We start from the raw sequence: 6,054 nt of genomic DNA on the forward strand, positions 1-6,054 counted from the left end.
TGTGGTTTTTTAAAGAAATTAAAAATATTTCGAATTTAATTTTTTATTTTATTTTGGAGTGTAGTTGATTTACAGTGTCGTGTTAGTTTCAGGTGCACAGCAGAGTGATTCAGTTATACACATACACGCATCCATTCTTTTTTGGATTCTCTTCCCATAAAGGTTGTTACAGAATATTGGGTAGTTTGCTGCTCGGCCTTTTGGCCAAGATCAAGTGCAGAATATTGGGTAGAGTTTCTGGGCTCGACGGCAGGCCCCTGTTGCGTATCTGTTTCATGTGTAGTGATGTGTGTGTGTCGATCCCAAACTCCTATGTTATCCCCCACCCCACGTTTCCCCACTGTTAACCCTAAGTTTGTTTTTGAAGTCTGTGAGTCTGTTTCTGTTTTGTAAATAAGTTTGTGTCATTTTTTTATTAGATTCCACATGTAAGTGATCGCACATGCTATTCGTCTTTCTCTGTGTGACTTACTTCCTGTGATAATCTCCAGGTTCATCCAGTGTTGCTGCAAATGGCATTATTTCATTCTTTTTTGGATGTTAAATTTGACAGTTGTTTTTTAATCCGTTACCTTTTTCTAGTGTTTTCCACTTCATTGACTCTTTCCTTGTCACAGGTTTTGTCTGTTCATGTTTCTGTTATTGTACGATGTCTGATGCTCTCTGACAGCACCGAAAAAAGGAAAAAGGATTTCTTTTGACGGGTGCTCTCTCTCAATGTGCGTTCCCCTTGGCTTCCCAACCTAGACGGGAAGAAAGACATCTTTATTTCTCTTTCCAACGTTGGCAGCTCCCCTCCCGCAACTAGGTGCAGACCTGACCCCTCTCCCCTCCCACCCTTCCTCGGTGTCCGCTTCGAAGGCTGCACGCCCAAGAAGAGCATGTGCGCAGTGGTTACAGCACACCAGGAAACCTGCCTGGGGGCAGGATCCCACCTGCGAGCATGCAGGCTGTGTCCCACCACGTTTGGCCTTTAAGGTGCGCTGTGGTGGCCAGCTGACTTGTGAGTCAGTGGCTGTGGGGGCTCCGGGCTGCAGGGGCACCAGTGGCGCCAGGACTGGCTTCTGGTGAACAGGGGCCCAGCCAAGCTTCCTTGGTCATTGGCCCTGCTGAGACCTCTCACAGTAGCAGCCCCAAAGGCCGAGGTGTTTAGTGGGAAGAACAGTCTGAGGATGGTTTTAACAGTTCCTTTGAGCTGGGGCTCTGGGGCCTGGGAGATCTCTCCCCCAACCTGTGTCTTTTCTGGCAGCTTTGGTATTTCCAGCTTTACTGATTTCCTTCCCTCAGCCTTCAAATAGTTGAAAATCTTCACCACGGAAATAAATACCTTTCCACAATTGGGTAGTGACTCCTGGATGCTGTTTTCAAGGATCTCATTTATATTTACGTTCCAGGTAACTTCTCAAATACTTGGACTATAGCTGCTTCTTTTCTTTGCTTGTTATTTATTCCTTCCTAATTTGAAATCTGTCTTCTGCTTTAGTCTTCTTGAGCAGCTTTCTTCCGAAGTCAACACTGACTTCCACATAAATAAACTTGAATCTTTTTTTTAAATGCTTTTTTTTTTTTTTTTCTTCTGGTGGTATTTAAAGCAGAATACTTTTTGTGGGGGATTAAGGAGAGAGACATTCACTTTCACATGTTATTCTCATTTCTCAAAGCTGCATTGTTGGGAGTTTTCTGCATATGTGTTTGTAGGTAGAATAACAGTAGTTTTGCTAACATTTAATTTTGTTGCCTTTAACAGATAATTTATATTTGTTCTGTGCTACAGTAGCTGGGCTGAAAGGCTAGGTTGCTATAGCAAAGAGATGCTTATATGCATTCCCCTATATAAGCTGAAAGATTATTTTTAGTCAACAGTCTGGCCCAGCTGAGCTGGTGAGGCAGTTGTGCACCTTGAAATCATTCAGGGTCCCAGGTTCAGCCATCTCCTTGTTTGGACAGGTCTGTACTGGGCCACTGCTGCATCTAACTGCATTTCAACCTGCTGGAAGAGGAAAGAACCAAAGTGCTGGCAAGCAGCATGTCTTAGGTTAAAGGTGACTAGAAGACTCACTTCTGCCCCCATCCTGTTGAACTGCATTGAGCATATTCTTCAGAGTACGCAGGAAATACTCTTTCTGTATCTGTAATCCCTACCTGGGCTATGGACCCAGAAAGAGAGGAAAAATGGATATTCAAAACCATTAGCAGCTCACTCCCTAAGTACCGTATTTACCGAACAGTTGGATGTTATAACCCTTTCCCCTCCTAGCCCTGCACCCGAGGAGTACCCTCCAAGGGAAGAAATATGGTTTGAGATGTTAACTGATGACCAGATTCACCCCTTTAGTAGGAAAACATTGTGACCTGAACCCAGATCTTCTAATTCAAAATTTAGGGTGATATTTTACCTATAAAATAGGTTGCACGTTTAAGACCAAACAAATTTATCATTATTCAAAGCAAGTCGAGATACCTCTGACCGACTTAGGATGGCAATCATCAGATCCTTTTTCTATAGAATTATTTTTCAGCCTATTAATCTTTTATTCAGCTGTCTCCCCATTTGCTGTTAATCCCATCTGTTGAACTCTTTGTTTCATGTGTCGTATCTTCAGTTCTATTTGACTCATTTTTATAGATTCCAGTTCTCTGGTGTAATCCCGGTCATCTATTTTTTTTTATAATATCTTAATTACAGCTGCTCTAAAGTCTGTCAAACAACTCTAATATCCAGGTTACCTGTGGATTTGTTTCTGTTGTCTGTTTCTTGGTATGACTAGTAAACTTTGAGTGAGTGCTGGACATTGGGTATAAAAAGGCGTAGGTGTTGGGGCATCTTCCGCTGGAGAGGATTTCAGAAGGCTTTCTGGCAGGCGGCTTAGGTGGGGATCACCTGACTCTATCAGCACCAAGTGGATTCAAAGCTGGTTTGCAGTTTTTTTCTTTTTTCTTTTCATGGCCGCACTTGTGGCATATGGAAGTTCCCAGGTTAGGGGTTGAATCTGAGCCACAGCTGTGGCAAGGCTGGATCCTTTAACCCATACCCCTGCAGCAACCCGAGTGACTGCAGTCGGATTCTTAACCCACTGTGTCAGGATAGGAACTTCTCATTTGCAGTTTTGGTAAAACTCCTTCTCTTAATTTTTCTCCATTCGTAAAGGAGATTTCCAAGGGTACCAACTGACTGCTGGGGTGTTTCTTCTTTTGAACTTTGTTCTGTTTTTAGCCAGTTATGGCTTGGAAAATTAGCATCTTGCCCTAAACATCTTGCTGAGCAAAATACCTTGAGTGAAAAGTTAGTGTTTGCTTCTCTGTCCCTTCTTTCTGGGATTTTGGGCTCCCAATTCCTAGCTGCCTTGCCAGCTACAAACACTATTCTGTTGGCTCCCTAGTTCTATGAGATTGCCTAAAGCTCTGCTGGCCTATTTCCTAGTGTCTTTGGCTTCTCAGCCTCTTTACTCCAATAATCAGCAAAAGCACGGTATTCTTGGCTGCCTGGCAGCTGCCTGATGTGTTCTAACAGGTGTGTGTGTGTGTTTAAAATCTGCTTTTCTAGTTCTCGGAAGCAGAGGTCTGCTACAAGCTACTTGTGAAAGTTTCTATGTAATTTTAAAAAACAGTTTGATGTAACTGAAATAATCATTGTCATTGTGGCAGTTTAAATGATTGATTTAGGGATTCTGCCTCTTAAGAAATCCAGCACTGAGGTTTCTTGATCTTTTAAATAACTCATGGAAAAAGGCAAGTGATTTTTATTCACCAAATAATTCTTTATTCTTATCTTTAAAAGACTCACAAAAGAGAGAGTGTCCTTTGCCCAGAATTAATGGCCTATGAATAATTGTTTTCATTGTTGAAGGCTTTGCAGTTTCCAGAACGTTTTTACCTACCGTATTCATTTCATAAATATATATTGTGTGCTTTTTATATTTCTGTCTTATGGATGAGGCCAAGAAACACACTAAGCAAATGCCTACAATCACAGGCTAATTATTGCAGGATTGACTAAAATTAGGCACCCAGACTGCCAGTCCTGTCCAATATATATCTCTATATAATTTGGGGGAGGCACTCACCCCACAGCATGCAGAAATTCCAGGGCCAGGGATTGAACCTGAGTCACAGCAGTGACAATGCTAGGTCCTTAACCCCTGAACCACCAGGGAACTCCCCTTTTTCTCTCTTGAACAATGTATTAAAGTGACCTCATAGAACTAGAAGAGAACATAGGCAAAACAGTCTCTGGCATCAACCTTACAAATGTTTTCTCAGGTCAGTCTCCCAAAGCAACAGAAATAAAAGCAAACAAAACCAAACCAGTGGGACCTAATCAAACTGACAAGCTTTTGCACAGCAAAGGAAACCAAAAAGAAAACAGACAACTTACAGAATGGGAGAAAATAGTGTCAAATGCTGCAACTGACAAGGGCTTAATCTCTAAAATATACAAACAACTTATACAACTCAACAGTAAAAAAACCAACAACCCAATAGAGAAATGGGCAAAAGACCTGAATGGACATTTCTCCAAGGAAGATAAACAGATGGCCAACAAGCTCATGAAAAAATGCTCAACATCCCTGATTATTAGAGAAATGCAAATCGAAACTACTGTGAGGTACTGCTTCACACCATTCAGAATAGCCATCATTAATAAGTCCACAAATAACAAATCCTGGAGACAGTGTGGAGAAAAGGGAACCTTCTTGCACTGTTGGTGGGATGTAAAGTATGAAAAACAGTAGGGAGGTATCTTAGAAAACTAAATATAGAACTACCATATGACCCAGCAATCCCACTCTTGGGCATATATCCGGACAAAACTTTCCTTGAAAAAGAAACATGCACCCATATGTTCACTGTAGCACTATTCACAGTAGCCAAGACAAGGAAACAACCTAAATGTCCATCAACAGATGAATGGATTAAGAAGATGTGGTATATATACACAATGGAATACTCCTCAGCCATAAAAATGACAAAATAATGCCATTTGCAGCAGCATGGATGGGACCAGAGACTCTCATACTAAATGAAGTAAGTCAAAAAGAGAGAAACAAATACCATATAATATCACATATCTGGAATCTAATTTACGGCACAAATGAACCTGTCTACAGAAAAGAGACTCATGGACTTGGAGAACAGACTTGTGGTTGCCAAGGGCGGGGAGGAGAGAGCAGGATGGACTGGGAGTCTGGGGTTAATAGTTGCAAACTATTGCATTTGGAGTGGATAAGCGATGAGATCCTGCTGTGTAGCACTGGGAGCTATATCTAGTCACTTGTGATGGAGGATAATGTGAGAAGAAGAATGAGTATATATATACATATATATATATGTATGTGTGACTGGGTCATTTGCTGTACAGTAGAAAATTGACAGAACACTGTAAACCCTATTATGGAAAAATAAAAATCATTAAATAAAAAAAGTCATCTTTCATCATGCTATGTTATGTATCCATGGTGGTATATATATCATGGTATGTGAAGTATTTCTTAGAAGCTGTACCCACACTTGCTCTTTACAGTATTGTTTAATTTCTTTACCTATGACAACTTCTCATTCAGGCTATTTTCAGTGATCAGGGACATGTATATGTACACTGAGATGCACCCCTAAATGCACACAAGCAGGTGCACAGGTGACACACCTTCTTAGCGTTCCTATTCTGTCTGAGTAGGAAGGAATCGGGTAATTTAATTCTTGCACCCAGAGCATGCACAGCTGCACACGCATTCTCAAACATGCTGGTATGGTTGTCGGATTCTAAAAACACAGTTCACACCCAGACAGGTGATGTGAAAAGTACGTTGTCTCCGTTTCACAGGACGTCATAGCTGTGACCTCTTAAATAACCCTTGGCATTGAAGTTAAAACATGGACCTGTTGGCTCTCCCTGTGTTCACGAGACGCTCATGTGCCATTTCCTTCAGCCCCCTTATTTATGGGCGTTCCAGCCTCACTGCTGTATAACCCGAGGCTGTGAAGCCTCAGCTGTCAGGATCCTGATACCTCTGTGAGGACTGGCTGCCAGTGTGTACAGTAGTAAGCTGTGTGCTT

This window comes from Phacochoerus africanus, chromosome 13, assembly GCF_016906955.1.
Source record: "Phacochoerus africanus isolate WHEZ1 chromosome 13, ROS_Pafr_v1, whole genome shotgun sequence".
NCBI classification, from domain to species: Eukaryota; Metazoa; Chordata; class Mammalia; order Artiodactyla; family Suidae; genus Phacochoerus; species Phacochoerus africanus.